We start from the raw sequence: 25,766 nt of genomic DNA on the forward strand, positions 1-25,766 counted from the left end.
AAATTAATAGACATGAAATTGAATATCTAGAGCATGTTATCTCAGGTGAGGGTATATGTCCCAAAAGACAACTTGCAGAAGCAATTGAAAACATGCCTAGACCAGTATCTTGTAAAGAAGTTTGAACGTTTCTAGGAATGGCTGCTACCATGCGAGAGCTTACCAAAGGGAGTAATACGTTCATTTGCAGCAGAGCGTGTGAAGAAGAGTTTGAATTCATTGAAAAGGCTCTGGTGAGAGCTCCTGCACTACAGAACTTCAGTCAGGAGTAACAGGAAGATGAATATAACAACTGATGCCAGCAATGTTGGTATAGGCAAAGTACGTAACACAGGAAGAGAATGGAAAGGGATTTCTGATAGCTTTTGCCTCCAGACTACTGAGGGGGCAGAGAAGCCGTATGCTACCATTGAAAAAGAAACACTGGCGATCAAATGGGTAGCGGACACATTTAGGAATTTCATCTGTGGCATGAATTTCGAGTTCCTCACTGATCAAAACCCCCTGGTGGAAATAATGACCTCAAAGGGCCTGAATAAGGTGTCAGGCAGTATTGGGTGGCGGGGGGTATCTCAACTGTATGAATACAATTGCACAGTAAAGTAGTTACCTAGAGTCAAGAACTTTGCATCAGACTGTCTGTCAGGGCTGACAACCATGGTGGAGTTAAACAATGAGGAGGAAGATCAGAAGTGGTTTTAGCAATAACCTCTGTGCCAGTGCCACGGGAAGGAGAAGCCATGAGACAGGTACTAGTTTAAGCAGACTCAAAAAAGAATTGGAGAAAGACAATCCTTGCAGAAGAAACATTTTCGAGGAATTGGGACTTTTACCTTTCTGGGACGTGATAGACGATCTGTCTGTCCAAGGAAAGAAGATAATGTTTGCTGACAAAATCGTTCCACCATATAAAGTTTGTGAATAAGCCTTGCCCATGAAGGCTAGCAAGGGATTATCAAAACCAAACATCCTGTGCAATAAGAGTGACAAAGTGTGTGTGATTTCTAAATATCCCATGGTTATTATGGATATTCCATAACGCCCATGCGACAAATTGGGAATGTATTTGTTCAGTCCTGTGCAGAGTAATGGAGTATAATCTTTTTGGCTGGTAGTCGTTGATTTACTAATTAGGTGGGTTGAAATATTGATCAAACCCATCATAACAACAAAGTATGTTATTGAGTTTTTAGAAGAAATTAGTGAGCTGGAGGGATTCCCCAGTCATTGTGACTGACAATGGGTCACAATTTAGATCAAAGGAAATGGAGGAATACTGTCAGAAGAACTGTCAGAAGAAGTCCATTGAACATACAAAACATAATAAAAGCGCCATATACCATCCCCAAACCAATGAAGTTGTAGAACACTTTAATAAGGTTCTGAATAAGGTTCTGAAAGAAGACATCAGGTTGCTTGGGCTAATGGCAGAGATTGGGAGAAGGCAGCGAGAGAGGTGATTGTTGCTCACAGTTTTACCCTCATTGCACAACAGGAGTTTCTCCTTTTGGACTTAGTAGAGGTAGAAAAGCCAATACCAAACTTGTGCCAGCCTGGATGGGGAAGGACACCGTGATGGGGAGCAAGTTGGAGAGTGTTGTTAGTAACATCAGGTCTGATCAGTTGAGAAACAAAGAAGCACATGATCGTGTTGGGACTAGGAGGGGCAGCGTTCTTCCTCTATAGGAGATACAATGAGAATCAAACTACCTCCTGCTCACCGAGATGGGTATTGTAAGTGGTCCAAGCACAATGTAGTGAAAACAGGGTTTAAACATGGTGTCAAATTGGATTATGGGAGAGTATGGAACATGGAGACCAAAACATCTGACGGGATATGTGTAGAAGATGAACTTTGCACAGTCCTTTTGAGAATCTGTGAAGGGAAGGGGATGTGTATTAATGCACCTGCTATGACATCTGTGCCACGTCAACTGCCAGCCTAATCCCGCAGCGGAGACAGAGATGGAGTGAAGGGCGAAGACTAGCGAGGCTCTATATATATATATATATATATATATATATATATATATATATATATATATATATATATATATATATATATATATAAATAATGTATCAAATAAATACCCAAGTTAATTCCCACAACGCCTCTGTGTCTCCTTGAAGCCACATACTACAAGTATTTTCTATTTCTGTAATGGAATGGCAGGCTGAGGAACAATGGTTTGAAAATATGCCAGAGCTATGCCTGTGGTTAAGAATAATTCACAACTTTCCTGCCAACAATACATATATTTCGCCAAAGGCCCCCTGTGTGTGCCACAGATATGCCCAGACATGTGTCTCAAGCTTGCTGTGCTTTGAGACACAGGCTACACCACAATGATGATGCCCAATTAGGCTGAAACCTGTCTGTGGTTGCATGTGGTCTTGTGTGATTTGCATATGGCCTTTCCCCTTTCTGTAATGCAATGGCAGGATGAAAAGCAATGAACTGGATGGTTGCCCAGAGTTGACCCGGAGGATAACATTAAATCAAAACTTCCCAGCGACCAGTACATTTGTTATCTTAAAGTCACCCAGAGTGGGACCAGTATGCCCAGACGTAGGACCTGAGTATGCTGTCCATAGAGACCCCAGCTACACTGCACAAATGATACCAAATGAGGTAGAAAATATCTGTAATCGATTGCGGTCTCTTGCAGAAGGGATGTGACCATGTAGGTCAGGCTGGACTGCACATATTAGGGGTGGGATAAAGCCAGATTTGCAGATGGGCTTTCCTCTTTCCTTCAAGAAAGGTATTCTATAGAATTGCCTACACAGATGCAAGAGGTTAAGGTAGTTAAAAACTTTCCAGGCATCACTATCTTTGTTTTGCTATAGTCACTCCAAGTATGACAGGTATGCCCAGACGTGGATCCTGAGCCTAGATACCCAAGTAACATCTCATTGATAATGCCCAATAAAACTAACATGTCTGTGATTGCGTGTGTTCTCATGCAGAAGAGCTGTGACCAAGCAGTTTGGGCTGGACTGCTTCTCTTGGGGTGGGACTAAACCTGATTTCCATATGGTATTTTCTCTTCAGTAATGGAATGGGAGGATGTAGAACATTGGTCTGGAGGGATGTCCAGAGCTGTGCCAGAAGTTAAGATTAATTCAAAACGTGCAAGCCTTCACTTCCTGTGTTTGGCTATAATCGCTCTGCCTTGGACAGGTATGCCCAGAACGTGAATCCCGAGTTTGTGATGCCTAAACACCAAAGCTGCACCTCACTGGTGATACCCAATGAGGATGGAACCTGTCTGGTGGCTTGTGGTTACATGCAGAAAGAATGTGACCAAGCAGTGTGTGCTGTAGTCCTGCTCTTGGAGTGGGGCTGAGCCCGAATTGCATATGCTCTTTTCCTATTTTTCAATGGTATGGCAGGCTCAAGAAACAATGGACTGCAGGGTTGAGGTTAAGATTAATTCAAAACGTTCCACCCATCACTCCTTTTGTTCTCCTCTGGGAGCAAATTATTTTGTTTTCAGATCATACACCGCTGTGTCAACTAACTTAACTGTGTCAGCTTAACTATTGCTAGATTGCACTACACATTGTGCTATTTACAATGTAGATAGAATCAATTTGAGTAGCAAATATTATATGTGCACTGCTAACCATTTTGAACATGTCACAGCTTACTGATTTTTCTATAGCAATGTCTATTGGTATTTTCCTCTAGGTGGTAGAGGGGCACTCATAGCATATGCATAAGTTGTGGTCTCTTCTGTACTGCGTAGTAGCAAACTGGGCATAAACTGTGTCCTTCTTCATTGAAATCTTTACTATTCTTACTGTTTATGGGTTGTCCATTAATGTTACAAGATATCTGAGTGGCCACTCACTGTTGTCCGTCATATATGCAAATCAGTTTTGCAGTGGTGTTAGGGAAAAGTCATATTAACCCTCTCTTGTTTCAATTAGATTCAATTTTGGCACACTGAGTTATTCTCTCAGCTGAAAGCTGTGGCAGTGAATTCATCACATTTCCATCATGCTCAAAATGTTCTCTAGGTTTCTTTCTTCCCTGGATTGACAGACTGGAACGATTGTCTATTTCCATGACATGCTCTGCAATTTCAGTTGGCAGCTCACATATCCATTGCAGAGGGCACCAATGTGCCCCTATTTGGTTGGCTCTGAAATATTACATATGGCTTGGCTGTAATCAAGTGTACATCAAGTGCAGTTTGAGGCAGTTAGCCGAGGAGGTGGACGTGTAATTGTTGCGCAGGAGTGGAGTTTGCCTCAGCTACGTGCTACAGGGATCTTTTTTTCTCACCTGCTTCAAGTCTATTTTCAGTGGCATTGGACGGCTGGATCAGGAGGCGGCTCTTCAAAAATACAGCATGGCGTGAAGCACGAGTGAAGTTCACATCACGTGCCTTTTGAGGCAGTTTGTGGGTGTTGTGGTGCAGTGAGTTTTCTGTGTGCTTCTTTTTTCATATATTTGCGTATCATCAGTCTGCACAAACAATGTACGACCTTTGAAGCAAGCAACAGGCGCCAATTCCAATACCACCATTCTCCTCCCCGACTGCCCCATCAGCTGATCTTATGATACTGTTCTTAACAGTTCCTCCTCTTTTTCCCTCCAACCGACGCTGTCTTTTGTCCCCATCCCCTCCCAGCCATGTGAAACACGTCCTGCCTTGGATTTTAAGAATACGAACCGATTAACAGACTTTTATATCTCTTAAAGCCACTCATAATCCTACAGTTTGTCTGCTTTCATCTGCAGCCCTCCAGCTGCAACGCAGACAACCACATTGGATCCTGCACCAACTATTGTCAAACACTTGTGTATATGCGTGTTATAAATACCATATCATTTATTTTTTATTTATTTAATTTATTTATTTATATAGCGCCGACCGCCCGCAGGCATCGGGGCGCTCACATAGAGACAAGGACAAGACTCCGAGATAGCCTAGAAGGTGCAACAGGACAGATACGAAGATACTGGAGACCTAATCAAGTGGTTCTAGGTCTAGAGTTACTTCAATAGCTCAGTTTTAAGCTTTTTACGGAAAGCCGTAAGGTTTGGCTCCAATCTGATGTGCTTCGGCAGTTTATTCTAATTGGCTGCCGCTCGGTTGGGGAAAGCTCTACGCAAGACGAGTTCCTTCTTACATTTCTTGGGAGTCATAAGTCCTTTTGCTTCAGATCTTAATGTCCTAGGGGGATGGTAGAAGGAAAGTTTGGATTTCAGATAGGCCGGAGCCTTACCATATAAGCACTTGTGGGCTAGACACATGGACTTGAATTGAATACGATCCTCTATTCTCAGCCAGTGAAGATCCCGTCTAGCCTCACTAATGTGTTCACTTCTTGCTTTCTTTTTTACCATTCTAATCGCATTATTTTGGACCAGCTGGAGTTTACGGATACTTTGCTTGCTAGCTCCTGCCAGGAGGGAATTCCTGTAGTCCAAACGCGACATGATGGTAGCTCTTGCTATTGTTGCCCAGTTCTTCTCGCTCAGTAGGGGTCTAATTGCTTTAAGAAGCCTGATGTAATAGTTGCAATTTTTGCTAACGTACATAGCCTGTGCATCTGAGTTTAGGGAGGCTTCCAGTGTCATGCCTAATGTTTTGACTTTGTCTGCCACTGGAATTTGGGTTTCTTTAATTTGGAAGGCCTTATAATCATCAGAGAGTTTGGCACGGGCTTGAGGAGAGCCGAAAACCATTAATTCGGTGTTATTGCCGTTCAGGCATATCCAATTATAGTCCATCCAATCTTCGATGTTTTCGTAAAGTGTGTTTAATGGGTTCTAGGTCATTTGGTCGAAAATAAATGGTTGACAGGACAAATGGTCGACACCAAAAGGTCGACAGGTCAAATGGTCGAATGTTTTTTTTTGTTTTTTCACTTTTTTTTTTTTTGGGGGGTCCCCCCACAACCCTCTTTTTTTTGCTAAAAACCCCTTTTTTACCTAAATGAAAACCTAAAAAATATATATATAAATTTAAAAAAAATTGACCATTTGACCTGTCGACCAAATTGTGTCGACCATTTGTCTGTCGACCATTTGTCTGCAGCCATTTGACTAGACACCTGTTTAATGTCATACTATCTTTAGTATGATCCCCACTCAGTTCTAAAACCAGCTGAGTATCGTCAGCATAGTTGGTAAAGTAAAACTGGAGTTTTTGTAATAGCTCACATAAGAAGCAAATGTATAGGTTAAAGAGCAAAGGGGACAGACTAGCTCCCTGTGGTACCCCACAGAAGATGTTAAACTCGGATGAGAATTTGTCGCCCCAATGTACTCTGGATATTCTGTTTTCCAGGAATGATGACAACCAACGTATGGACTCTTTAGAACAGTTTGCAATTTTCTCGAGTGCATTCTGTAGGAGCTGGTGGTCTAGCGGGTCGAATGCAGTACTTAGATCTAACAAGACCAAAAGGCCGGCCTTTCCCTTGTCCATAATTTCCAGCATTCTGGACTGTAAGTCCAGCATGGCGGTCTCGGTGCTGTGAGCCGCTCTAAAGCCAGATTGTTGGGGGTGTATCATAACTCCTTAACAGCGACCCTGCCCTCTTCCATTCTGTTGAGTCCAGCAAGCAAACAAGCTTACTCTTAGAGAGTCAATATGCCACCAGTAATACTTCACAGACCTACTTTTGCAGACCTGCTTCATTAGCGGTATAATCAAATCAGGTTCCTGTTTGTATGTCCTCTTTACACACCAAAAATTATCCTCATTTGGGATCTGGAGTCCCAGATCACCTCCCCTCACCCCACATGTTACACTCATCTTTACCAACAACTTCCTTGGGCTCAGGGTTAATAATGGCTCTGAATGTTTGCTAAACTCAATATTAAGGAAGAGGTTAATTTCCAAAAATCTCCCGTGAATGAAATGAATGCAAAACCTGTCATAATTGAGGAATCATTATTAAGCAAGTCTAATTAAAAAGCTAAAGTTATTAAGTTACAAAGTGCATCAGAACATATATCACTTAAATCATTGATAATGAATGATTTATCAGGATACCAATAATGACCTGATGAAATCCCTCTAAGCCCTCATTTACCAACAGTCAATCCACATGTCTTGCTTGTTAATATAAAATTGGAGAAAGCTACTGGGATTCTATCTAAAAAATCAAAGAACATGAAATTCAAGCACACAAACAGTAACCAGGGCTCAGGGACTTTTTTAAGACCCCTGATTAGGACTTCCTTTTAAGAGCAGGATCAGGCATAGTCCTTTAATGATGAGGTAATATTTCAGAACAGTAATGTAGACTTAGTGACAACAGAAAGCCTGATCAGAAGAAAAAGAAAGAAGAAAATGAGAAAAAACAATGAGATAGCTAAGTCTTGTTTGCCCTGATGGAAACAGTATACCAATCTATTAACATCCTGGAAGACTATTGTTATTCCAATGATTTGGTCACAAAGACAAAGAAAACAAAAATCCTTACAATTATGAGTGCCAGGAAATCCTCACCTTTTAGCTGGAGAATTAGGCCCTCTAAATTGGAATTAGTTGAGGAATTAATCTATCTTGGTTTTAGAATTTCCCCTAGACTGAACATAGGTGACAGTTAAAACATTGGCCTTTTCAGCACAAATGATCCAACTTGATAGAAAGTATGGACAATTCTCTTTTCTCCCAAAATTACTTTTTTACAAATCAAAAGCCATTCCTTCTTTGCTATATGGTTCAGAATGTCTTCCTTAAAAACACTTTATTGGGACTGCTTTGAGGTTGTAATCTGTAGGAAGGTGTTTGCCCTCCCAAATTCCAATCCCTGTGCTGTAATCAGATTTAAATTGGGCCTTATATCTCTGGTAGCAAAGATTAAATGGCAAAATGTATCATTGTTGCAGAACATTTGAAACAGTCCACCCAGCTCTTTGTTCCCATCTCTTCAAAATTTAGCTTTGAGGGGAGAAATGAGGATTATATCTAATTGGGTAATGTTGTGTGAAGAAATTCCAAACTAGTCCCTTCATTTAAATTACATCGGAATTTGGTTTTTGAAAAGAAGAAAATAAACTCTTCACCAGCCTACTTAATAAAATTCCCTCCAAAGTTTGCTAGATGTTATTTAATGAGAATTCGATTAAATCTCCACTTGACACACAGAATTATTGGAAGCAGATCAAAACTTCAATACTATTAATGTCTGTGTAGATTATGGTATCTCCTTTAAATTGAGGCATTGGAACACTGGTTCCTGGAATGTACACATCTTTATAATCTGAGAGCTCTGACTTTTGGGTGTTCATGTCATAACATCCTTAAATACTATGGAATTTTGGCAGCGTATTCTGAATGGGTTACATATTTCGCTGATTATTCTTTGATTAATGTGGCAGTACATTTTATTGTGTCCATTTTAAAATGTGGAAAATCAATGTTCTGGATTGTTAACATATATTGATGAATTAGAAACATTTATTATAGTATTATTTGAACTGTGAATGTTGTATTGGGTAACTTTTCTTTTCTTTTCCTTCAGTTTAAGCTTTGTGTGAGAGGTTTATGGGCTTTTTCGATCCATTCGGGACTCTGTGACTACCCAGGTGATAGACCAAGTAAGGTCATTCAATGACAAATACTGGCCTACATCGGCTTCATCCACTTGTTCAGAGATATTGACAACTGTCGATGGGCGGCAATAAATAGAATATAGTAGCTCACTGTGCTCTACGAAGGTTTGCGGACCAACGGTCTGGTTCAAAGCACAAACCATCCACTTGTCTGTAATAAATCATATTGAACCTGAGACAGCAACTGTTGAGGTCCTGTAAGACTTCATAAAGCTAGTCCCGATTCAACTTAACCATGCTGAAACATGACACATGCCAATTAAGTTTCCCCTTTATGTGACACACGTAGACCCTGCTTGGATTAATGGATTTCTTGATGCTCTGTGGCAATATTTATGCTATGTCCTTTGATGCTGATAATGCGTTCATTTTTTTGTTTTAATTGTTTGTTAGACTGCACAGTTTGTAAATGCTCTAACACTGTAAATCATTTCTTCTTCGATCACACCATATTGCAACTATGTCTTATTCATCCCTTGGATTGTAAATATGTTTATTTTCACAGCAAATGAACTTATTATTATGTCTAATTGCTTCATACAATAAATAAATCTAGTAATGTATTAGCAATTCAACTCTCATGTGCTCAATTCATATGCATTGCACTTCCAAGAGTACCAGATGCATTTAGTGTGCTGTACAGTATCACAATACTGTGTGTGCCAATTTAATTCATGGGGATTCCCCTTGATGTGCATTATGTTTAACCTATGACACTCAATAAACACACACAAAATAAATCCATTTGTAAGCAAGGGGAGGCAATGGTACTTGGCCTATGGTGAAAATAACCCTTGCCCCAGCCCTGTCTCTTCCATGCTAGCAACATATCTGACCCATGGACAAGCAGTCCTTTTCTCATCAGTAATCCAGTATAAACCAATATTTTGGATTTGTCATTCATTTCCAATTGTAGGTCTGCAGTAGGACGGTTAGCCCCTGTGCCATGGGTATCCTGAATGCCTTTCCACCACTGTAGGTACAAAGAGTTACACCTTGCTATGGCCTTCAATTTCTGTGCTTTCTCATTTTAATATTTGTAATTTTAGATGCCTGCCTAATTCAAATGACAGAATTATTTGTGAAAGCACCTGCTTTTCCAGCCATCAGATGAAATATGCACATAGTCTATTTGAATATGATGTAAAAATATATACTTGTGCCTCAAACTCAAATATTTCAGAACACCCTAGGGCCAATTTAATACCTTAGTAATTCCTGAGAATGTCCACACCCATACCACCAACCTAAAATGCACTTATCCACCTACTCCCAATCTCAATATCACCTAAGGCCCTTGAGACTTGTGAAGTCATATGTGTCACCAAAAAATTGTCAAACATTGGTATCGGCAATCAGTATGCCCAGACTGGATTATTGGAGTGCTCTTCTTAGTGGGGCCAGTACAAATGCCCTGTATAAACTACAAATAATGCAAAATGACGCTGTGCGTATCGTCAAGAATGTCTACTAAAGTTTCACATTGCAAAACATATAAGGGATCATCATTGTCTTCCTATAGTATCCAGGATTAAATTCAACTAAATACTATGGTTCACAAATGTATCTGTGGATCAGCCCCCTCATATCTAAAGCAGAGTTTAACTCAGCAAACAGCTAAGAGACCTACAAGGTCTTCCAACTCACATAGGCTGATCTTTCCTAGAATCAAAAAAGCCAGAGGCAGTGGTACATGCTACGGCAGCCTGGAATTCTCTTACTGTTGATCTCCGCTCAGAAAGAAACCATCTTTTGTTTTGTAAAAGATTGAAAACTCTCCTTTTCATCTGATACCTGCTTTCCATCCGGGCTCCCTCCTGCGGTTGAATTTTCTTTTGTTTCATTGCATTTTGTTGTCTGATGTCTACTTGTGCGCTTCGATGATTGTGGGCCTATGCATGTTACAATAAAATAAATACATAAATAAATACTCCATCTTGGTTATAGAAGTTCCTATTCTAGCATATACAAATGGAGACTATGCTCCTGAAGAATGGTGATAGACTATACACATCTGGAGGTCTTACATGCCAGTTCTATGATGGATCAGTTTGCACTTTAAACAAGCTTTGTGAAAATCTAAACATGGGGACTTCTTTCAGCTCAATCCAAGATGACTTCTCCATTTTACCTCGCAAGATGCAACAGCTCCTAAATATCTAGACATCATTAGATTCCCCATCACACTGCCTACTAATGCCTTCACCGCTCACGATCAGAAAGATGTGGCACTGGGATGTACTTGTTGCACTGTGAGGCATTGAGATATCCAGCATCTTCGGGGTACTTATAATAACTTGTGTGACAGCGGTCAGCACTGCATGGGGGAGGGTACACTGGCAGCCCACTTTCTATTGATGTGGAATAAGATGGTTTCCATCTACGGTCCCCCTGCTCACTGGTCTTGGCTGCAGCCTGTGGCCCATCTTCACCTGAGCAGAGGTGTTGCCTCCTGCAGACTTCACGGCCTACCACTGCATCACTGCTGCAGGCTCAGGGCTAAGGGATGCTTGTTTGGCTCTGTTCGACCTGGCCCATCTCCCTCTTTTCTGTACAATCATGGTGTTCATTGCCTTAACCCACAGCTGCGGCACAGATCATCATTCAGATCATCATTGGTTCTCCATGTTATTTTTTATCATCTTGCAGCTTTTAATGTTCACCTTAGTACATTTTATCCTTTCTACTCTTCATATTTTATGACTGCTATCAATGTCCTTCAATATTCTACCCATGTTACCTATCACTTTCCTTTTTCTGTCCTGCAGCACCATACTCGCAATACCAATAATCTTATAAATATTGCGTGCTCCTCCATCCAACCTTCTTATTCGATTGGTTCCCTGAATGCCCTCTTGGCCTGCAACAAATCTCATCATATCTTAGATGATTTTTTCTACCTTAACCTTCAATTTCTGTGGCTTACAGAAACCTGGATTCTACCATATAACACTGTCACTGTATTTACTCTTCCCTCTTCCTTCTCTGCATTTTCTCATTCCCTCATTCCACAGGGAAAGGATGGGGCACCAGTCATGATGCTCTTCTCTCTTCACTTCTCCCATTGGACTGCCCTTTGTTCCTTGGAGACTCCAACCTGCTCCTCTCTTCTGCCCACCTTTCCTATTTTGTCCATCCTCATATCGTACAGTACCCCTTTCCAACTCTTGCATTTCTGATTCCTCACTCAATCTTATCTTTGATTCCCATTCTTCTACTTCTGTTATTTTAAAAGCTACCTTTCTTTCCTCTGATCATTCTGTTCTTTACTTTTGTTTCACTCATCCTGTGCATCCCTCTCCTAACATCTCCCTGCCTTCCTCTGTCCCGACCTTCCCCGATTCAATTGTTCAGACCATTTTAACAGTTTCTCTTCTATTTCCCTTTCCCCTTCGGATTTGGCAATGCAGTCTGTGGACTCTGTCTTTTCCATTCTTAACAATCTTCTCTTATCTACTCTCGAACACTTTTACCATTCTCACCCTTTTTAACCTTTTCATAAACCTCCTCAACTTGAGCCCTCCCCAAATCATCAACTTGTTAGCTCTTCTCTATGCCATGTGACAGTAGATGGAAAAAATTCCAACTTTCTTCTAATCTCATTCTTTCTCTCACTTCTCATCCCTGGTGCCTCTTTCAGTCATTAAACCAACCTATTTCTCCTCCTTCACCTGACACCTCTCTTAATTCCCCTCTATCTCCTTCAGACTTTGCTACCTTTCTTGCTGATAAGTTTCTTCTCTTGTGGGCCTCTCTTCAGTCTTCTACTTCTACCTCCATTGCTTTGTTTTCTTCCTTTCTTGCTCCTTAGATCCATCCCTCTGCTTCTCCCCTGCATCCCATTCCCTCTTTGCGCATTCCCAAAGTTTTCCCTCTTCTCCCCCCATATCTCATGTCTCATGTCACTCTTCAATCTCTCTCTCACAACCTCTTCTTTTCCCTCCCCATTCAGTCATTCTCCCAATTCTCAAGAAATCTACTCTTGACTCCTCAGCCCTAGCTAACTATCAACCAATTTCTCTTCTTCCTTACTTTACCAAACTCCTACAACCTGCCATCTACTCTCAATTTACTATCTATCTAGATCATAGCTCTTTTCTCTCTCACTTTCAATCTGGGTGTCGGCTTCTTCACTTGACTGAGTCTGCTTTACTCGCTATTATGCATTCTCTTCTCTCTGCCTGGAACTCTAACCTCTCCTCTATTGTCATTCTATTGGATTTTTCTGCTGGCTTTGACACTCTGAATCATTCGCTAGATTGCGCAAGTGCATGAGAAGGGGGAAGAGGAAAAGTGGGAAGGGGTAGGAGGAGGGGAAAGTGCAGTACATGGGATACTAGAATAAATAAGATAAATAAAAGAAAACAGCCAGCTGGTGGCAAGTGCAAGTTAAGTGTAGACAAAAGTGCTGGTAGGGGGACTGTAGGGATACAGAAAAACAGTCCCCAGGTGTGGGGGTTGCCAGGGAGGCAGTGCAGGTGTGCAACTGGAGGGGCCTGGGCCCGAGAGCAGGAGGGTGGCCAGGTAACCAGTGCAGTTTCATCCAGGAATTCAGCAGGGGAGAGGCGGAGAGAAAGCAGAAGCAAAGAGGAAGGTTTTAAGATGCTTCCGGAACTGGAGATGGTTCTCCTCAAGTTTTAGGGAGGCAGGGAGGCCGTTCCAGAGGGAGGCCCCAGCCGAAGAGAGAGATCTACTACCAACTTGTTGCTTGGAGAAGCGACTGACCCTGAGGGAGTTGGAGGCGGATGAGTGAAGAGCTTGAGAAGGAGGATATTTAGGAAGAGAGAGTTGAAGGTATTGAGGCCCCACACCCCAGAAGGCCTTGTGGACAATGCAAAAGGTTTTGAACTTAATCCTGGCAGCCACCGGGAGCCAGTGCAGAGATTTCAGTCCTGGAGAGATAAGATCCCTGGGCTTGAGGCCAAGGACAAGTCTTGCAGTCCTGTTCTGGATGAGTTGCAGAGGGCAGAGCGTAGAAGCAGGCATATTTAGAAAGAGGCTGTTGCAATAGTACAGCCTAGAGAGAACCAGAGCTCTGGAGACAGTGAGATTCTGGGGGAAGGAGAGGAAAGGAAGAATACCTCTCATATGATAACCTGTTCTGTGGTTCTTTCCCACTTCGAGAGTTCGCAGACATCACTTTTTGCTCACTGTACTTTTCACAGATGGGAAAAATCCATTTGCATATCAGTCTTTGTACCACCCACATGGGCAGTCCAGCACCAAAATGCTACGGCAATTCCCTTCTGAACAAGAGTACCAACAACAACCCCATACACATGTTTCAGCCTTGTTGGGCTTTATCAGTGAGGTGGAGCTGTGCCTCTCTGAGCACAGTGAGCAGGGAGTTCACGTCTGGGTTCCCCCAGGTGACTGTACCTTTTACAGATGGGAAATAACTCTTTGCATATCAGTCTTTGTCCCGCCCACATGGGCTGATTTTCTGCAAACTGTTCAATCCTGGATGCATTCATGGTTCCTTAACCTCAATTCGTCTAGAACAGAAATCATTTTCTTCCTGTCCTCTTCTATTTCTTTTTCTCCTTCTCCCTCTTTCATCTCATATTTATCTGTCTGCCTCTGCTTGGAATCTAGGAGTCATCTTTGAATTTAATCTTTGCTTTGCTTCTCACATCCCTACCACTGCCCGGCCCTTTGTATCAGTCTTCCAGCCTATAGTTTAAGGAAATCTTTTAATACATTGAGATGTTTTCCATGGGTGCAGCACAGACCAGGTTTCAGAGGGAAGAAACCATGCTGCATTATATCATCATCTTCAGCGAAACCTCAGGCATCCCAACTACACGAGGGACAAATCATCCATCCCTGTGGGTGGATGGCTTAAGGACTTTTTCTAGTACTGGTCAAGGATGGTTTCCATTCTTGTGGGCATTCTTCATGGTGTCTCACAGCTGCAAAATGGAATTTGCTGTGGCTTGCCTAGTTTTGCACGTAGTGTAAATGCAGATTCCTAGAGATCCTGGAAAAATGATCTTCTCCATAAAAGGGCTAGTTTGGCTGTTTTCCAAGAAAATCAGGGGAAAGGATTTTACTGTCTGTTTTTCGTCTGTTTTTTTCTCTGTTTTTTATCATAAAGCAAAGGTCGGGAGAAATGGGATGTTCAAAACTTTTAAAAAATCGAATGTATGGGTTCAGGATTAATATGGCCTAAATTTATCTGAATCCTGAATAACTGCAATTATTGCAATTTTTGTGAGCTGCCGAACTTCCCTAACTATTAAGCGAATCAGGTAATCAATTTTGATGGGCAGATTTGCCTGACTGCATGTAAAGAGAAGCTGCTGAGCTCTTGTCTGCATTCACTGGGAACCTTTCAGAGGGAGGAGGGTGCTGTGGATTGGTGTCTGTGCTGGAACATTTGAACTTTTTTTCCAGCAAGGGCTTTTTGGATTTAGCCTTTAAATAGTTAAAGGGAGAGACAGAAATAAGGAAAATTTAAAAGGAAAGGCAGATTTAGGTGCGTGTTGCTGTTGGAGAGCGAGAACATTTTACACAAATGTTTAGGTATGGCTTTTTGTACTTTAAAACAAACCATCATTGTGTGGTTTGATTAATATTATAAGGAATAACTTTGGTATGTTGAGTTTAAGCAGTGCTCAACAGAACATAAATGTATTTTTATTTTACTTGTACACCACTTAAAAGCAATCTACATTTTAGGCAAAGTCCAGCTGGCATTTTGGGATTTTTATTTTAGACCTCTTCATTTTCTCTGTCATGTGACCCAATCAACAATTTTCTTTTATTTATTCCCTGGTTGATTGAACACATGCTCACCATAAATAGTTGGAGTGAAATTATTTGCACACTTCTGGAGGTAACATAACAAAATTGGGGGTGCTTTAAACATTGTTGATATCACAGACTGTTGAAATTAGTGACAGACTGATTGGCTGTGGTTTTCTTCTAAGGGGTTTCACTTTCCCTGACAGATACTGCAACAATGTTCTATGCATAGATGCTTGATTGAACATGCACTCACACAAACTCTGTTCAATTTATTTTCCATAGGAACTGAAAAAAGGTTGTGGTGCCATGAAACATTTACGGAGGCAGTTGTGTGCAATTAATGGCATTTGATTGCTTGTGACTCAACATACCACTTACTTGCATACAATGTGAGTAGGTGGCCAGAGGAGTAGTTTGCGCTGGGCCAGCTTGTTTGACTGAGAACACACACACACAAAACAGGAATCTGAATTGTGTAAGGGGAAGAGAACATCTGGGGTGCTGTAAAAACAGTTTGAAGCGTTGGTGGGGAATTAGTGGCAGGTTGATTGACTGTGTGAGGCAACCAACCACTTGCGTAAACTCCCTCTGGGCAGGCTGAAAGAAGAATGTGTGCTTGGCCAGCTTCTTTGAACAGGCACACTCACACAGAAAACAAGCGGTTGAATTGTTTTAGGGGAAAATAACATTTTGAAGTGCCAGAAAAATGTATATGAGAAGGTGGCAGGAAATTAGTGGCAGGTTGATTGGCTGTGTGACTCAACAGACCACTTGTTGAGCACATTGTGAGCAGTGGGCTGAAGAAGCATTTTCCAGAGGGCAAGCATCATTGAATGGGTGCACTGGCATCTAAAATAAACTATAACTTATTTTGGGGGAAGAGACTTATTTTGGGGGTAATAGAAAGGTTGTTGGCAGTGATGCAGGTGGGTGATCACAGGCATTGGACATACACAACTACCTCCTTTTGAAAAAGGGCCTGCCAGATTCTGTAGTGTTTGGGGGAAAATCAACCAATTAAGATTATCTCAGCCCCAAATGCAGGACGGGTTGAGGAAGGTGACATGGAAAAATTGCACAGATCACTGATGAAACAGTAGATGCTGAAATTGCTGAGGATTAACGAATCTTGGGTAGAAGAGTAGTACAACATCAGTCATTAACCACAAGGTGTACATCCACCACTGCTATAGCACATACTGCAAGCATTCAAACACCAGTTGTGTGAGTGACAATGAGTCCTTCCATTTCTTGCTTTGCTGTTTCTGTCACATAAGTGCAGCCAGCTCAAACAGACCCCTGCCCCTAATTCCATAGGATCAGAGTCTACCACAGGTGGGTATAAATCCCATGTACCCATATTGCAACAGACCAGCGTGCACATCCAAACTGCACAGACGATTGAAGAAACTGCCACCAATTCTGTAGCAGAAGGAGAAGGTGTTCTTCAGAGGATCTTGAATTTGCAGCTCTCATTAGTAGAACCATGCCCAATTGCCCATATTAGAGGAACAGGATGTTTCTCAGTCTAGCACACCAAATGCATCTCCCACCCCTTCGACTCATTTGGCTAATTATTGTCATGATGACATACTGATGGTGAAGTTGATGAAGCATATTCACTACACACCCGCTTCTAGTAAGAGAACACTGAGAGAGGTATTAATGGCTACAAGCAATGATACTGAATCCAGCAACCACAACATCCCAGAGGGAGGGTTGGAGGAACAAACACAGTTTAATAGAGCACATACTATCTACACATCGCATGAACAAACTCAGAGTGTAGAAATACCACCACAAAGCACTCACCCTATCTACACTCTCTGTGTGACCCCTCAGAGATCCTGAAGTCGAAGTGGTGTATAGCAATCAACAACAGCACCTACCAGATAACCACAACCAGTTCCACCTCTTGCAACTCTCTGTCTTTTGGAGTGCCATGTCCGCTCTTCTTCAACCTCTGCACAGCAGCCAATGACACCAACTGTGATTCCAGAAGGCATGGCTATTGTGTGGAATTTATTTGTGCAGGGTAAAGAGCAACATCTTGCTGTCTGCACTCTCTGCAGAAATGTGTTCCCATGGAAGCAGGGACAAATATGGGCACTTCATCATTGCTGGTGTGAATTAAGTGACATTATGAACAAAAGTGGGAACCAGTTATGACACATCATACCGGCTAGGAGCCAATGAACACTCAGCAGCATGCTGGCACTGTCTTGGTGTTTAACCTAGAACTGGGAGGTCTGCCAGTCCCGCAGCACAAAAAGTTGCCTGTCATATCCATCAGCTGCACCAGATCACAAAGTAACAATAGGGGAATAGTGTCTATGACCACGCTCAACTTCAGCTAGCCATTTGAGCACAGCCAGAAATATTATCATATCCATCCTCGACTACAGCTGCTGAATACTAAATTGTCATTAACCCTGGCAGTATGCCTTCTCCCATATGCTTTTGCTGAAAACACTGTTTTTAGAGAGCTGTGTGCTCACTGGCAATTTCCCAGCTGGATTAAATGTTCATTCTGGACTTAAATCTCTGCCTTCAATTGCCTTCTCTGCAGGCTCTCAGTCTCTCCTACATCTTCTCTCCTTATGGCCGCCTTCGATCGGCCACCCGGACAGTCCACTCTCTTCCTCTCAGAATGGGCTGACCTGGCCTCCTCTGTACTCTCCTCCTCTCCTCAACTCCTCCTTCTGGGTAACCTCAACATCCACCTGGACTCTCCTGACTCCTCAGGACCTTTATGCAACCTACGCGATTCTCTCTCCCTCTCCATCGTACCCTCGGGCTCCACACACAGAGCGGGTCACACTTTGGATGCTCTCATCTCTTCCTACATACATCTCTTTATCCCTCTCACTACCTCTCTCTCTTGGACGGACCACTCTTGTCTCTCTTCACACTTGAAGCTTTCCTCTCGTCTTGCATCGGCACACCTGGCAGTGCCACTCGGATTCAAAGTCGCCAGACCCATGAAAAGAGTGACAGAGGCTGCCTTTGCCTCCACCTACTCTCCACCTCCTACTTCTGCGGCTGACTCCCACCCTGACACAGTCCTCGCTAACTTCAATCTCTCTATCTTTAACACCCTTGATATTCTTGTCAGGAGGGTCTGACTGCAGCCTTCCAAAAAGTGCAACTCTTGGTACGACTCTGACCTGGCTGCCCTTAAAGGCAAGTGTAGGGCAGCTGAGCGGAAATGGAATTCATTAGGCGGACCCTCTGACCAACTGGCCTGCTTCCTCCTTCAAAGGCAATATCGACTCTGCATCCACACCAAGAAAAGAGTCAAACAACACAGCCAAACTTTTCAAAGTCTGTAAGGAACTGACCAATCCTGCAGCAGCCTCGTCTTCCGTCACACCAACTCAGGACCTTTGCTCGGCCCAGGCAGCACACTTCACGGCAAAATCCAAGACATCCTTTCCTCTCTCACTTACACACATCAACACTTCTGGAGCCTCCCTTTGCACCTCCACCACTTCTCCTCTATTCTCTCACTCCCATCACACATGATGAGGTTACCAGACAAGTCCAGTCTATGAAGGCCTCATCCAAACAGGTGGACCCCTGCCCCTCCAAAACCATTAAGGACAACATTGACTCGCTTGCCCCAGCCTTGGCTGATCTCTGCAATCTCTCTTTTACCACTGAAGTTTTACCAACTTCTCTTAAGCACTCCCTTGTGTAACCTCTGCTTAAGAAACCCTCTGCCGACTCCTCCATCCCAGCAAACTAACGCCCTATCTCTATCAACCCTTTCGTGGGAAAACTCCTGGAGAAGCTGGCTATCTTTCAGCTCACCCTGCACACTGAATCTGCTGGTTGCCTCCACAACCATCAGTCTGGCTTTAGAGCATCCAGAGGCATGGAAACTGCTCTTCTGAACACCTGTGAAGACCTTCTCTCAAATCTTGACAGTTACAGTCCCTCTGTCCTCATTCTTCTTGACCTCTCCTCTTCCTTTGACATGGTAAACCACAACATCCTGATCGCACGTCACCATGACACCCTGGGAATCACAGGTCAGGCTCTGGCGTGGTTAACCTCCTTCCTTTCTGACTGGCCATCCCAAGTGGAACTTGGGCCCTTTCTCTCTACTATCCCTCTTTCAACCTGTGGCATTCCCCAGGGTTCTAACCTATCCACCTGGTTCTTAAATGTCTACATGGCTGCCATGGCATGTATGATTACCACTTTCATCTCTAACTTCCAGTGTTATAATGCAGATGACACACAACTCTCCTTTAGGCTACCTCTTGTACCTCGCTCATATCTGACTGCCTGTCTGCAATTCAGTCATGGTGTGCTGCAAACAACCTCTGCCTCAACACCAGTAAGACTGAGATTGTTTGCATTGGGACTCCTGCTCCCGCTTTCCCACTCTCTCTCTTAGACCAGCACGCGCCCCCATCTGCGAGGTAAAAAATCTTGGAGTCATCTTTGACTCCACTCTCTCCTTGTCCACTCACATTTTGGACATATCTAAAAAGTCCAACTACCAGCTGCACCTCCTCAGAGGTACTCTTCCTTTTCTCACCTTCCCCCAGCAGCTCATTGCCTCCAGAGCCCTGGTTCTCTCAAGGCTGGACTACTGCAACAGCCTCTTTCTCAACCTCCCTGCCTCTGCTTTGCACCCTCTGCAACTCATCCAGAACAGAGCCGCAAGACTTATCCTTGGCCTCAAACCCAGGCACCTCATCTCTCTGGTGCGAAATCCCTCCACTGGCTCCCCGTGGCTGCGAGGATCAAGTTCAAGACCCACTGCATTGTCCACAAGGCTTTCTGGGGCCTGGGATCTTCCTACCTGCAATGGTGCCTACCTAAATACTGCCCTTCCCAAGCCCTCCAATCATCTACCTCCAACCTTCTGCGTGTGAGCCGGTTCTCCAAGCAGAGATTTGTAGGGAGATCTTTATCCTCAGCAGGGGCCTCCTCTGGAATTGCCTCCCTGCCGCCCTCTGTCTTGAGCCTGATCCGCTTAAACTCCTTAGACATTCCTCTTCTCCTCCTCCTTCTCTCTCCATCTACCCTGCTAACCTCTATCTTTGCTCTATCCCTCTCTCCCTCCTTTTGCACACAGCTTGCTGACTGGCCGCTGGGTGTACCTCAGATTCTCACAGGTCCTTGGCATCCTCGCCAATCCTCTCGTACTGCCTCCGGGCCTGCACTTGCCTCATTGCTACTGTACTTGGTCAATTACCCATGAGAGTGGCATCTCTCATCACTTACCCCAGTATCTGATAACTGCACGCACCTGGAACCCCCAGCACTTGTCCCTTCCCTCCCCTCTCCTACGCCATCTGCAGACTTGTATCATTCAGAAATTCAAGGGCTCTGAGTGATTGTTGTTTTTTCCCCTTGTTCCCTCCCTGCTTAAGCGCTTTGAAACACTTGCCTTGTGTATAGGCGCTTTACAAATAAACATTACCATTACCATGCAAGGTGGTGCCTGTTTTGTATGATGCAGTAGGATGTATCACCACACTGGGTCACCTTCCCCTCTAGTGGGGAGCAGGAAAAGTCACCCAAGCAGTTGCATACTGTCCACCAACAAGTCACTTGAGTATGCAAGGTTTTGAAGGTAGTAGCCACACAAGAGAAACCATCTGGCAATTAGAATTGTCCTTTGTGGCAGCAGATAATGAGCATCATTACAAGTTGGGGAGTTCAGCAAAATGCTGGAGGTAATTGCCCCACACTACCACAAATAATACAGAAATTCTGGTGGAATTACCACCATTGGTAATTCTGTCGAAATCCCTACAGACTCCATAATTGAGGACAGACACTGCCAAACCTTCACTTGTAATCCAGCAGTAATTTTGCCAGACCAAGTGGCTTTAACAGTAAATCTGTTTTGGTGGTATTTCAGTGGATTCACTGACAAGATATTACCAAACTTGTAATGAGGCCCAATGTCTCCTATGCCATTACTGCACTAACATTTTGGAACACAATGCATGTGCCATGCTTTGCAAACATTTTCCAACTTCTAGTGACCCATTTTTTCAGTGACTGTTCCCTTGTCCACGTTTACTTCTTGTGACAAAGAAGATATGCTCTCATTTCTAGAGCCGGAAATGTGTGGTGTGTGTCTCACAGCATCAGCTAAAAAGCTCTGTTCCAACCCTCTGGAATTCGAAATTTTATATGCTTGACCAATGTGTGAGAAAAGGAATGCTGTTAATGACTACAGCTACAGTCACAGTCAATCACTCGATGAGACCATTTTCACCCTAACTCAGTGGCAGCTCAAGTGAAATGTCTGCTGTTTTCTACTGCCCTTTCACAAAGCCACACAACATGTGAGCTAAAGCTCTCTGCAGCTGAGTGGTGCCCTTTTAATTGATACACTTGCTAAAAATGAACCGGTCTAAAAGAGGAAAGATCATTTTAACCTGGGCAAGTCATACATTGTGCAGATGATGAGAGAACTGCTGGCAATCCTTCAAAAGTGCATGAAAGAAACCATTGACTATCTTTTGGCTTTATTCATTGACCTCCCATGTTCAGGTTAAAATGGATACATTCCAGACTGCGTGCAGTAGGACATTTGCAGAAGACATAGTTGGACTGTGCAGTATTGCATTTGAGAAGCCTATACAAGAGCACGTGCTTGCAGAACAGAACCTTGAAGGACAGGCATCCATATATAACAACAAAACAATAACAAAAACAATAAAAACAACTGAGCATCCCCAACAGTCAGTAAGATGCCTGTCTGCATCTGGCAGCTCCCCCTCCACTGCAACTAAATAAGGTGTGCAATTCTCATAAATGCACTCCTGTCAAGGGTGGATTGCTTCCATTTACAAATTGTTACACATATTACTACAGATGTATCTGCAGTCCCACAGTCAATAACTTGTTTTTCCACCACTGCCTGCTATTTATGAATGAGCATTTGATTAGAAACCCTGTTGCCCTAACGCGATGTTGTCTAAAAAGAGAAAATGGCTGTATAAGGTGTTGCTGTCTTTGGCCACGTATGTTGGTCTGGAGATGTGCAACAATTTGTAAATGGAGCAAATCCACAATTGAATGAAATCTATTAAGGAACTTCAGTGTACTGTTTAGGGTGTTTAAGAATAAACATTCAGCTGAAGTTAGGAATTTGAAATGCAGGCATTATTTTCGATGAGTGGTGTGCCATTGACTTGTCTGGGAAGGTAGCCTCTAAATAGGCAAAGTTATGCTTTCTATCATGACAAACACTAATAATTCAGGATGATTGGGAGTGAATGGAATCTATGAAGCAATTTTAGAAAAGAAACATATCACCCAATTCAACTCTGTTTTACCCCGAATAAATGCTAGCCACAATTTAATTAGCTGTGTTGGGTGAAATTTAAGCAGTTATGATAAAGTGGAAAAAACCTGGGTCCAACAATGATATACAAAGCAAGGGAATGCTGGTATGCCTCTTATATGATTTGGATGCAAACTAATACAACTTTATTCTAAAGAAGTCCTGATGTTCTCACTAAGGTAAATGTCATTGCCTGGAACCACAGTTCGGTTGGCGTTTAGTCTAATTCTTCCTGTTCCTGACATTTAAATAATGGACTACGGAGCCCTCCACTGATGTTTTTGTGATCAAGATTCAATTTCAAGCTTCAAGTTATTCATGTGCTTAATTGCTGGAATACGAACTCAGGGGGCTTCGACTACAAAATACCATTGACTATGGAGATCAATTCTCAGTCCTCAAATAGGTGAGAATTGTTAGCAGTTTTCCGAGTTTTACAAAACAACAAGGTGTACTTAAATCAGCAAGGGGTATTTGTATCCGAGCACTGTCTCAGTTATCATAAAGGTGTACTTAAGTCGCCAAGGGGGTATTCAGATTCAAACTCTGTCTCAGTTATCAGAAGTGATATTTTCCTGTACAAAACAGACCCTTCTAGACTTGTCAGTGGTCTTCCTCCAGGGAAGAGTGAACCTAGAAGAAGACAGGATAAGATGGAGTTTTTTTCATCATTGGAAATGACACTAACAGTGAGAACATTTCACCAGATTTGCAGGGACTATAGATTTCCTATCGTGGACCTGTTTGATTCGTAGAGGAAGGAACAGATAGATCTTTTCAGCAACCACTGCTATGAACCCTGTGGAAGGTGGGCATAATTATTGATTAATCAATGTCCCCAAGTGAGTCGTTCTGCCTTTCTACCTTACCCCTGTTCCCCTAATCATCTGAGTTCTTCAGAAGCTAGTGTGGGAAAGGAGAGGGACATGATGCTGATAGTGCCATTTGGATAAAAATGTCTTGGTTACCGGTCCTTCTGCAGCTAGCAGTGACTCAGGAAGTGTATTTTCCCATGCTACCTCCTCTGCTTTGAAAGCACTAGCTTCCCCACCTCATGATGACGGCTTGGAGATTAAAAAGCAAGGGCTAAAACATCTAGGGTTGCCTGAGGAAATCACTTAAGCAGTTTGGGACACAATACTTGCAGGTAGAAGCAGGGCTTATGTCCATTACTGGTGTTCCTTTCAGCACTAGGGATCTCAATCATTGATCATGCTCTCACCCTAAGATCCTAGATTATCCAGGGGTCCTGTTGCCAGGGACCACTCTACATCCAACTTTCTCTTCCAAAACATCTTCCTTCTCCAGCTCTTTACTCATTCAGCTCCAACTCTCTGAGGGCCAGACGCTTCTCCAAGCAGAGAGTTGGGGGCACAGATCTATCTCCTCGGCTGGGGCCTCCCTCTAGACCTCTCTCCTGCCTCTCTCAAACTTGAGCAGAACCACCTCTGGTTCCGGAAGCAACTCAATACCTTCCTTTTTGCTTCCGCTTTCTCTCTTCCTCTACCCTGCTGATGAGCCTGACTGCTCAGTGATCCTGATCACCCTCTGAACTCGGGCCCATGTCCTGTTGCACTTGCACTACCTCCAGGCTCCAGGCTCCCCAGCACTTTAGGGTCTGTATCTGCAACCCTACAGTCCCTTCTCTCTGCACTTATGAGCCACCCGCTGGCTGCACTTGTGGGTTAAATGCACATCCCCTTCCCCTCCACTCTGGCTCATCTCCTCTTCCTTCTTCCCGCACTTGCGCAATCTGAACGCCACAGGGCCTAGTAAGATCCTTATTTTGTCCTCCCTTTGTCCCCCACCCCCTTGCCTTGTCACGCCTAGAAACACTTGTGTACAGGCACGTTATAAAAGCCACATCATATCATATCATTTGTTGAAAGGTTTCCATAGGTGTTTGGCAATGGCTAACCTTAAAGCATAATAGTCTGCTATTATGTCTTTGCAGAAACCATGGGGAGGCCTGGAGATGCTAGAAGATCTCATTACAAGGTTATTTTAGGGGTTATCTTCTTGTAAAATTCTTCAACAACTGGATTTTCTTTTGGTTCTGGTGACTCGAGGATACTCTCCCTTTGAGCCTTTGGAATCTTTGAGCCTTTGGAATCTGTGGAGTTGTAATGGTGATCATTCAAAATTCTGTTCAGATAATTGGGTTATCTAGGGCCCCACTGTTGTAGACTTTCTCACCTGCAGGTTGATCCAGAAGCCTTAATTTTAAGACCAGTGCCAATATTCCTTCGCAGAATCTTCTCATCCTTGCATCAAGATTAAGATGTGATTCTCCCAAACCTGGGGTGTTTCGCTGGGTCGGAAAAGAAAGGAAATATAGCCCGACTGGATGTATGATGAGCATTAAGAACCATACTTAGGAGTTTCAGAAATGCAATAACCTCTTTGTATCTTTTGGATGAGCAAACAAGCTCATAAATAGGGAGTAGCTAAATACAGTGGATGGGTCAAGTTGAGCATGGTGAAAACATACAGGTTAGCGGAGCATACCCTCCCTCAGATAATTCAAGGAAGTACCAAAAGGGTAATTGCTGTGGTTTTCCCCCTGCACCTGTGACCCCTTTGTTTAATTACACCCTCAGGGAAAGTGAAATGATGTCAGGCATCTATACAGGGTATGACGTTCATTAATCGCCCGTTTGTTTTGCCGAAATAAATCATCTAAAAATATGGGTATGGGGCAAATAAGGGGTAGGGTGGGGTGGTGTATAGGGAATAAACAATAGGGGGGTTTGGCGGACCCCCCCCCCAAATAAAAAACACATTGATGATTTTTTTCTGCAAAGCATTTTCAGCAAAAAAAAAACAGCGGAATGATATCTGGGGATGAATGAACATAGAACCCAATGCAGACATCTTGCCACATTCCCCTATGAAACAAACTCCATAGTTCGGACGAATGTTTCTACACATTTTTCCTTTCCAAGCTCTCAAACAAAACAGAAATGGAAAATGCACCTATAGTGATGGCCCTTTACGGCCCATTGCTGTAAATGCTTTTGGGGTCATGACATCAGTGAAGGGCTGAGCCCACCCCCTAACTAACCTTGGTGACACCATCCAACCAATCCATTAGTGACTGACATGTGC

At 43.1% G+C, this 25,766-nt stretch overlaps 1 protein-coding gene across 1 annotated transcript in view; it reads right to left on the reverse strand.

Moving 5' to 3' along the window:
* LOC138511484 (complement component C6-like) overlaps positions 1-25,766 on the reverse strand; it is a 913,779-nt gene that overhangs the window by 791,688 nt on the left and 96,325 nt on the right. The gene's annotated exons all lie outside the window — the stretch shown is intronic.

This window comes from Ambystoma mexicanum, chromosome 6p (genome assembly GCF_040938575.1).
Source record: "Ambystoma mexicanum isolate Mex_15411 chromosome 6p, UKY_AmexF1_1, whole genome shotgun sequence".
NCBI lineage: Eukaryota > Metazoa > Chordata > Amphibia > Caudata > Ambystomatidae > Ambystoma > Ambystoma mexicanum.